The following is a 10,893-nucleotide window of genomic DNA, read 5'->3' as shown; positions in this document are numbered from 1 at the left end:
AATCCTGGAGTATGCAGCCCAGCGTGGAGTTCGAATCTAGTAAAGCACAAGACTAAATTGGAGAAAGTTCAAAGGTATGCCACTAGAATATCATCAGAAATGAGGAATATGAGCTACGAGGAGAGACTACGGAATCTAAACCTCACGTTGCTGGAGGACAGAAGTAGAGTTTGGGGAGACATGATCACCATATACATGATTCTCAGATAAATTAATAGAGTAGATAAAGAGAGATTATTTAACACGGGGGTTACACAGGAGACACAGGTTGAAACTTAGTACCCAAATGAGCCAAAGAGACATTAGTAAGAACTTTTTTAGTGTCAGAGTAGTTAACAAATGGAATGCATTAGGAAGTGATGTGGTGGAGGTAGATTCCACACACAATTTCAAACGATGATAGAGCCCAATAGGCTCAGAAATCCGTACACCAGTTGATTGAAGATTGAGATTCGGGACCAAAGAGCAGACGCTCCCCCCACCCCAAGCACAATTAGACGAGTACGTACACACACACACTCTTTCAAGTGTAGATATGATAGAGCCCAATAGGCTCAGGAATCTGTACACCTGTTGATTGACGGTTCAGAGGCGGGACCAAAGAGTCAGAGCTCAACCCCCGCAAACACAACTAGGTGAGTACAACTAGGTGAGTACACACACACATAGACAGACACACACACACACACACACACACACACACACACACACACACACACACACACACACACACACACACACACACACAGAGGCATCAGGGAGTTCCTTCTTTCAGCCTCGCCATGTATTGGGAAGGCAATTATAACCTTGAATGAACTGCCACTAATTGCTCACGTGAATGGTTGTCTTTAAAGCCGCGTTTGTCTTCCACATTCCTGACTAATGAGAAAATATATTTACAAACCCACCCCCACCCATGAACCCACGATCAGGGGCTCCCAGTCCCATTATCACCATCAATTTTTGTGTGCTCTCTATCACCCTAGGAGACGATGGAGTGATGTCTGACCACCTCTGACGCTCTGGAGGACTATAGAGTGATGTCTGACTACCTCTGACGCTCTGGAGGACTATAGAGTGATGTCTGACTACCTCTGACGCCCTGGAGGACTATGGAGTGATGTCTGACTACCTCTGACGCCCTGGAGGACTATGGAGTGATGTCTGACTACCTCTGACGCCCTGGAGGACTATGGAGTGATGTCTGACTACCTCTGACGCTCTGGAGGACTATGGAGTGATGTCTGACTACCTCTGACGCCCTGGAGGACTATGGAGTGATGTCTGACTACCTCTGACGCCCTGGAGGACTATGGAGTGATGTCTGACTACCTCTGACGCTCTGGAGGACTATGGAGTGATGTCTGACTACCTCTGACGCTCTGGAGGACTATGGAGTGATGTCTGACTACCTCTGACGCCCTGGAGGACTATGGAGTGATGTCTGACCACCTCTGACGCTCTGGAGGACTATGGAGTGATGTCTGACCACCTCTGACGCTCTGGAGGACTATGGAGTGATGTCTGACCACCTCTGACGCCCTGGAGGACTATGGAGTGATGTCTGACCACCTCTGACGCTCTGGAGGACTATGGAGTGATGTCTGACCACCTCTGACGCTCTGGAGGACTATGGAGTGATGTCTGACCACCTCTGACGCTCTGGAGGACTATGGAGTGATGTCTGACCACCTCTGACGCTCTGGAGGACTATGGAGTGATGTCTGACTACCTCTGACGCTCTGGAGGACTATGGAGTGATGTCTGACGATCTCTGATGTTCTAGATGAGGAAGGTATGATGTCTAACGATATCTGGCGCCCATAAAGCCGATGGAATCATGTCTATAACAATTTTCTACTTCCTGGAACACGATGATATGATGTCTGAGAATGATAAGTCCCAGTCGACACTATTACAGAGCCATATCAGGAGGAAGATAACGATGAACGACCAGGTCATCAGAATCAACATAGAGGACACAGAGAATGACAAGGAGCTAGGTGAAGAATTTAACAAACGCTTCCAGGAAGTATTCAAGCTGGAACCTGATCTGCCATTAGAGCTAAGAGGCCAATCAGAACAGCTACTTCCACAATGTCTCACTGAAATGACAGTGACACCAGACGAAGTAAAGAAGCAACTACAGGAACTAGATGTGACAAAAGCTGTAGGAACAGACAAAAAATCGTCATGAATACTAAAGGAGATAACTGAAACATTCTTGAAAATGCACTGCCTGAAAAAGGCTAATGCAGTGCTAATTTACTAGAAATGGGGAGAAGGGGGGGGGGACCAAAACCGTTCAACTATAGACCTGTATCATTAACAAGTATCTACTGCAAGTTATTTGAATGAAGCGACGCATGCTGGTAGAACATTTGGAACAGCTAAATGTTTTTTCAAAAGGGTGTTGGTGATTCTTATAATGTTATTTCCATGCAAACTGTGTTGCCACATGCGAGGGTAGAGGTGAAATTGCAGGTACACAGTTACCAAATGTGAGAGAAGCCTCGATACTGGCTCAACAGAGTTACCAATATCAGGAGCCTTGATGCTGATATTTCAATAAACAGGAGATTCATGTGTGGTGTCTGGAGACACCGCTGGAGACGAACTCCTGAACCAGCGAGTTTGTCTCCAGTGTCTCCAGTCAAACTACTTTCTCCAGACAGTAGTTTGTGCATAGCGCTGACCGCTCGTCCTGTCTCCAGGTAGGAGTTTGTGCATAGCGCTGACCGCTCGTCCTGTCTCCAGGTAGGAGTTTGTGCATAGCGCTGACCACTCGTCCTGTCTCCAGGTAGGAGTTTGTGCATAGCGCTGACCACTCGTCCTGTCTCCAGGTAGGAGTTTGTGCATAGCGCTGACCACTCGTCCTGTCTCCAGGTAGGAGTTTGTGCATGGCGCTGTTCCCTCGTCTTATCGCCAGTATCTTAACGACATAACCACGACGCTCGCTTATTACGACCAATTTGAGCTGGTATCCGTGACGCGGCTGACGGCAGGATATTGCGTTAACAATGCGGAGATGAATACAGGAAATTCAGAGGAGAATCGAAACCCTTTATATTAAGCAAACCTGCTTGTTTATTGCTGTCACGATGGTCGGAATTACGGCAACATTTCTCCTTGGGGACGCCTCTAGTTGCGTCTGTTTGGGTCACGGGTTTGGAACCTCCTTGAGGTTACCTTGAGGTGCTTCCGGGGCTTAGCGTCCCCGCGGCCCGGTCGTCGACCAGGCCTCCTGGTTGCCGGACTGATCAACCAGGCTGTTGGACGCGGCTGCTCGCAGCCTGACGTACGAGTCACAGCCTGGTTGATCAGGTATCCTTTGGAGGTACTTATCCAGTTTGAAGATGTCAGTGTTTAATTAACCTCAAGAATATAGATAGTAATTTAAAGACAGTAAAAATATTTTGCTGCAAAGCTAGATTTTGTATTCTAATACTTTATATGCACTCAAAAGATTACAGCGCATCTGTATATTTTTCAGTTTGTTGTGTATGTGCGTAGTTGACTATTTTACTTTTATTATTTGGAGCTTCGGGCTACTGGAGTTGAGTAATGTTGATGAAGCAGAGTTTTGGTTGCATCTGTGGTGATGGTCTCCATCTGTAGGTTGTTCTTTAGCTGCTGCAACTTGATACTGTTGAGCACGTAGTGTTTGAAGAAAATAAGTCATTTGGTCCTTCTTAATATTAGCACTTGCTCCAGCTTGTATCGTCTTCTTCCCAGACATGTAGAGAGAGAGGTCAGTGGGCAGAGTGCATGTTATCCATTCTTCAACCCCTTTTTTGATTGATTTGTTGCCGCCGAAGCCGGCTAGTTAATTGTGCACCCCATACTCATCCTGTGAGCTGTTTGTTGTTGTTAAAGATTCGCTACTTGGAACAAGCAGTTCCAAGTAGCACGGGCTATGGTGAGCCCGTAGGTACTTGATCCTGTGAGCGGTAGTGCAAAAGCATTACAGAGGGCACAAAAGGTCTTTATCAGACCTCATCTTAGATTATTACATAAACAATTTCATCTATCCTTCACACCTTATAGTTACAATGTCAGCTAGTTACAGAGAAAGTGCTATTACAAGTTGTGTCAGTACCGAGGGTGGTGACCTGTGCCCGGTACCAGGAGGCTGATGTGTTAAGAGAGGCCAGTACCAGGTATAACACCCCTGTACCAGGCAGCTGATTATTATTATGAGGTGGCTGTGTCCCCATAGGAATCTCTTCCCATCTAGTGCTGGCTGGAGTGTTGATATCTTCAGTCTTAGCGTGTCCCTTCGCATTCTCATTTCCATACTTCCCTAAATGAATAGGAATCCACGTGATTTCAACCATTTTACTCTTTAACTGAATAGTTTGGAGTAGGAGCATTGAAGTGAGGCTAGTTGTGTTTGCGGGGGTTGAGCTCTGGCTCTTTGGTCCCGCCTCTCAACCGTCAATCAACAGGTGTACATATTCCTGAGCCTACTGGGCTCTATCATATCTACACTTGAAACTGTGTATGGAGTCAGCCTCCACCACATCACGTGTGTGTGCGGGCGTGTGCGTATGTGTGTGCGCGTACGTGTGCGTGCGTGTGCATGCTTGTGTGCTTGAAGGGGCCGAATCGGACCCCCCCCCCCCCATCCCTAACACACCCTCACCACCCTACACAATCCACCAGCAGCTGCCTGCATGTGTTCGCCGCTTGCCCACTAGCCTGTCTCCCTGCCTCGCCCTCTCTCAACAGATAACCTCCTAAACCCATCCTTTCCGACCCTCCACAAAACACGAACCAGGACGATAGGCATCTCTTGGTTGAGCTAGAGGCGAGGAGGGTCCACAGCTGCAGTAATAACTTGCAATATAAACAAGATATGGCGTCAAAGAGTTCTTGTCCGAGGGCACTGTAGATCGTCTGAGGCCACCAGGCTAGGCGGATGTCGTTCTCACTGCCTTCCAACAGCTCCTAATTGGCTATTTACCAAACCCACTCGGATTGCGTGTATTTATAGATACACATAAATTTATATGCATTGGTGTATATATATTTCGATGGATAACGTTTGTAGGACTACACAAACGTTACCACGTCACATGTAGCTACGATATTACAAGTAATATATTCCTGTAATGTAACAAGTCACATACTCCTGCAACATGTCATGTAACAAGGCATGCGCTAACACGCTTGTTACCGCATGAGTGGCATTGCTGGGACCTCCATACCTACCTTATCAACATAACAACAGCGACAGCATAAACATCACCTCCACAACAGAGAACCAACAGAAAGACTAGTACAAGTGAGTCACAGAGAGAGAGAGAGAGTGAGTGAGAGAGAGAGAGAGAGAGAGAGAGAGAGAAAGAGAAAGAAAGGGGGGGGGGGGTCGAGGACGACCCAGGTAAGGCTGTTAGGCCATATATGGCTCGTGTAGACATCAGAGTCCGTATCGCATGAAAAGTCACACCTTGGAGGGTGACATACCTTGAGGTCAACAGTTCATGGCCTTGGGTCAGATCATTATCTTGGGTTAATCCCATAGTTGGGACGGGTCAGGCGTGGGTGTAGATCTTGTTAGCGTCCCCCCTTTCCTTCCCCCCCTCTTTCCCTTTGTTTCCCTTACTAGACATGTGATCAGTAGCCTCGGGCTACATGCAGTAGGGGGCAACGTTCCCTCGTATCAGATAAAGAGGACTGAGATTCAGGAAACAATCAAGATGTACCTTCACGTTCAGAGTTCAGTATTGGCAACTAAGGCCACCATTTAGACAGTGCCAGGCCCGGTTAAGGTCTAGGTCTGTCATACCACCAGTCAAAATCAAATTCAAAATCAAATAAGTTTATTGAGGTATAAATACACACAAAGGGATGAGGTTGCTCATGCTATTCTCTCCCGCTATGACCTTGGTGAAAGTGTTTTGTGTAGCTGATGTCTTCAATTGTCAGGGATACCTGTCTTGAAGCACCTAAAGTTTCCTTTGAGTAAACTAAGTAATGTAAGAGACCAACAGCCCTCCGTTCTCACCACTGGACTAGGGTAGGGCGCTGGATGGGCTGGTCCTCTTCAACAGCATGGGTGTCCAGGTATCCAAATGTCTATTATTCCGTTTAGAGGCATTGTTTCAGGGTTTTTCTACACATACATTGTTTTAGATATTTTTTGGTGTGTGTTCGCCAGAAAGGATTATTTGTGAAATTGGGCGTTATAGATGTGGTGTCGGTTATGGTGTGATGGCGGTGGTGGTGGTGGTGGGATGGTGTATGGCCTTAAATATGGGTAGTGAACGACGGCCAGTAACCTGTCCTCTTAAAAAGAACGTCGCTTTTGGCCGTTTGCCTGTATGGCCGAATTTGGACGTAATTTGAAAATAAAAAAAAAATGAAAATAAATTTGGGATTTTTTTTTTCAACAACAGTAAGTTAAGGGTCCTCTGATAGGTTAGGTGGGCAGGAAATTCTCATAAAGTTTCAAAACGGTATGAAAAACGTTAATGGAAAGTTTCCTCTTCTAACCTTACCGAGTAAGCCGGACGACTCAAACAGAAAACGGAACAGTACGTCACTTTTGTGAGAAGATTTCATTTCAAATTACGTCCAAATTTGGCCATAGCGCCGCGCATACCAGCCAAAAGTGACGTTATTTTTAAGAGGACGGGTTGTTCACCGCCACAAGCATCAACACCAACATTGGGGTCAGCACCCTCAGCACCTCCACCACCCCAGCATCAACCTACGCTCTACGGCCTTGTGGTCAACTGGTGCTTCCCACCGTAACCCAGAGAGCCTGCGAGCGCCAGGGATGAAGCACCCTCTGTCAATGGCTTTAACAATTCCTTGACACCAATCTTACTCTTGATCTTACGGGGGCATTATATGGACCTTCCTCGCAAGAGTCTCGCGTACCAGCGCCATTCTCGCGACTTTCAGTGTGTACAATTGTACACTGTGTACACACACTCTCGCGCCACTTGATGTAATGCTGGTTTTGTTGGTCTTGAACATAGAACAGTTTGGTCCTGAACACTAATTTAGACCTTAGAGTTCAGCTCTAAATTACACTGTGTATGAACATGGTGACATAGGTTACTTCTCTTGGTGAATATACCCCATAATGACAGTGTATGCTGGCATGAGTTGCTTACGCATTTACGACTGACCTTCTGTACGCATTTATGACTGACCTGTACGCATTTACGACCTTCTGTACCCATTTACGACTGACCTGTATGCATTTACGAATTTCTGTACGCATTTACGACTGACCTGTACACATTTACGATCTTCAGTACCCATTTACGACTGACCTGTTCGCATTTACGACTGACCTGTATGCATTTACGACTGACCTGTACACATTTACGATCTTCAGTACCCATTTACGACTGACCTGTACACATTTACGATCTTCAGTACCCATTTACGACTGACCTGTTCGCATTTACGACTGACCTGTATGCATTTACGACTGACCTGTATGCATTTACGACCTTGTCTACGCATTTACGACTGACCTGTACGCATTTACGACCTTCTGTACGCATTTACGACCTTTTGTACGCATTTACGACTGACCCGTACGCATTTACGACGTGTAATGATCACTGTGCACAGAACCCCATGCACACATAGTGGCCCATGTTCAGGCAATGTAAGTATGCACAAAACTGTGTACACAGGACCCCATGCACAGGCGGAGTGGCGTGCCCAGGCGGAGTGGCATGCACAGGCGGAGTGGCGTGCCCTTGGCGCCCGGGGCGCAGATGACTGGCGACTGTGGGCGGGAGTACGCACCCTCCAGCGGAACAATAAACACAGAAGCCCTGAGGCTGGTAATGACGAGGCTAGGAGCTCACTGACGAAGGATGAGGGAAGGGAGGATAACAAGGGATGGTGATGATGGTGTGGTGGAGATGATGATGGAGTTGGCTCTGGTATGGTTGATGGTGATGTTTACAGTGTTGTTGCCAGTGGTGGAGGAGTTGGTGACCCTCTCCTTGTGTCTGGAAATTGGTCAGGCACCAGCTGACCCTCGATGACAGACCTGCTACTTCACACTCCTGCCTCTTCCTCCTCCTGCCTTTTTCCTCCTCCTGCTGCCTCTTCCTCCTCCTCCTGCCTCTTCTTTCTTCTTCTCCTTCCCCGTCATTCCTCCTCCTCTTCCTCCAATTGTATGCTTTGTTTTATTCCTGTTGTTCCTGCCTCTGCTGCGTTCTGTTCTCCCCTTCCCCGTTTTCTTCTGCTCCTGGTGCCTTGTTTGTTTTGCTTCTGTTGCCTTGTTTTTTTCTGCTTCTGTTGCCTTGTTTGTTCTGCTTCTGTTGCCTTGTTTTTTTCTGCTTCTGTTGCCTTGTTTGTTCTGCTTCTGTTGCCTTGTTTGTTCTGCTCCTGTTGCCTTGTTTGTTCTGATCCTGTTGCCTTGTTTGTTCTGCTTCTGTTGCTTTGTTCTGCTCCTGTTGCCTTGTTTGTTCTGCTCCTGTTGCCTTGTTTGTTCTGCTCCTGTTGCCTTGTTTGTTCTGCTCCTGTTGCCTTGTTTGTTCTGCTCCTGTTGCCTTGTTTGTTCTGCTCCTGTTGCCTTGTTTGTTCTGTTCCTGTTGCCTTGTTTGTTCTGCTCCTGTTGCTTTGTTCTGCTCCTGTTGCCTCGTTTGTTCTGCTTCTGTTGCCTCGTTAGTTCTGCTCCTGTTGCTTTGTTCTGCTCCTGTTGCCTCGTTTGTTCTGCTCCTGTTGCCCTGTTTGTTCTGCTCCTGTTGCCCTGTTTGTTCTGCACCTGTTGCCCTGTTTGTTCTGCTCCTGTTGCCCTGTTTGTTCTGCTCCTGTTGCCCTGTTTGTTCTGCTCCTGTTGCCCTGTTTGTTCTGCTCCTGTTGCCTCTATATTTTCCTGCATGTTTATATATTACTTTTTATCGGGAAAAAACCTTTCCAATTGCTTTGTTCTGTTGCTTAAGCCGCTGCAGGATTATACTTTTTCATTCATATTTTCCTTTTATAACAATTCCATTTTATATGAGAACTTTAAAATGTTTGCGTGTGTCATAATTTAGCGTTCGTGTTTATTATTAATTTATTCTTTCAGATTATTTCGGTTTCCGGAAATATTAACGATTGACTTTACAAGATTTTTTATGCAATTACAGTTTATTTTTCTTCTGTACCTGACGGTCTCGCTTCATGCAGGTCGGAGTTCAATCCCCGACTGTTCAAGTGGTTGGGCACCATTCCTCTCCCCCCCGTCTCATCCCAAATCCTTATCCTGACCCCTTCCCAGTGCTATATAGTCGTAATGGCTTGGCGCTTTCCTTTTAAAATTAAATTAATTCTTCTATACCTCGACTAATAGGTCGCGTTTTGACGGTATGGTAACGAACGTGACAAATGTAACCTATTAAGTAACGGCTCACAAATATTTACATTTTCTATGCATCGGACTCGATAGGTTAGGAGCGTACGTTGTTAGTTTGGCGAAAAGGTTAGATTTTTTACGGATTAGCAAATCAAGCGAACGGCGCTGATGTGTAATATTAGCTCGTTCATTAGATTTCCTCTCCGTAAAAAATGCAATGGTTTAGACTTACCGAAATCGTCAGAACCTAGGCAACCCACCTAAGCTACCGGAGCTGATACTCATTAGTCTACCGAACCGTCAATATTGCGGTGGTTTAAACTATCCCTAAACCACCACAATTTTTACGTCTGGTCTACAGGTATGCTTCGAGCCTCCTGGCCGCGGGTCTTTACATTATACACGTAAATTTGTGTTTGATAACGCAAAATAGTAACTATAATATTCGAATATCTAGATAGCTACAGTTTACTTCTGATATCTTAGTGTTGGGCTCAAGGCCTATATCATCCTCTTTACCTTGAGGTTACCTTGAGGTGCTTCCGGGGCTTAGCGTCCCCGCGGCCCGGTCGTCGACCTCGACCACACATACACACACACAGGCATCCTCTGGAGGGTTATTAAGACCACCACAACAGCTTACTGACCAACCAACAAGTGTACTACAAGTATATGGTGTAGAATTAGTGGTAGGTGTTACTTCACATTCCCAAACAGGGCGTGCTTCAGGGCGTGGGCGGGTGGCGTGCTTCAGGGCGTGGGCGGGTGGCGTGCTTCAGGGCGTGGGCGGGTGGCGTGCTTCAGGGCGTGGGCGGGTGGCGCGCTTCAGGGCGTGGGCGGGTGGCGCGCTTCAGGGCGTGGGGATGGCGGTCAATAGCCCCTCCATAATTCACGAAACAAGCTCTATGAACTATTATCGAAATACCTTCGTCGGCGGGGACTTACTTGCCCATCGTCACAATATTTTCTTTTGTCGGGTGGCAGGTGGCTACAGGTAGGAACTGGGTCGTGATCTTCTACACTACAGTATTGATTGTCCAGTCATTAGACCCTTACGGGCTATTCATGCCCATGCCACCTCTTGGGTGCCTTAATCTTTATCAATCAATCAATCATTATACCCTTCAGACTCCCCTTATGAGGTACCTGGAGCTTTATACACTCCGGTGTTCTTCATGATATCCTCATAATGCACCCAGAGTGTGCCAGTGGAGGCTACTGACCACATGACCTGACCACATGGCCCTGCATGACTCACCATCCTGCGAGATGTGCATCCTGTATGCCACATACTTATCCGTCCTCTCCAACGGTCACAACCTCACTAAACTGCTGTTCTAAATTCCTAGAACTTAACCTAACCGAGGCCCTCGAATAGAAAACGGAACATCACGTCAATATTGTGAGCCGGTATGATTTAGTGCATACAGGCTTAAGGCAGTATCTGGGATGCTCCCGGACGCAGGTTCGAATCCTCGTCACGGCCCTTGTGCATTTGTTCATTAGTTCATCTGTTTTTGGCCTTAGTGGGATTATTTAACGTCAAAATACAATATACTGTTCGAGCCGCCCGG

Source organism: Procambarus clarkii, chromosome 34, assembly GCF_040958095.1.
Source record: "Procambarus clarkii isolate CNS0578487 chromosome 34, FALCON_Pclarkii_2.0, whole genome shotgun sequence".
NCBI lineage: Eukaryota > Metazoa > Arthropoda > Malacostraca > Decapoda > Cambaridae > Procambarus > Procambarus clarkii.
This window is presented reverse-complemented; position numbering follows the sequence as displayed.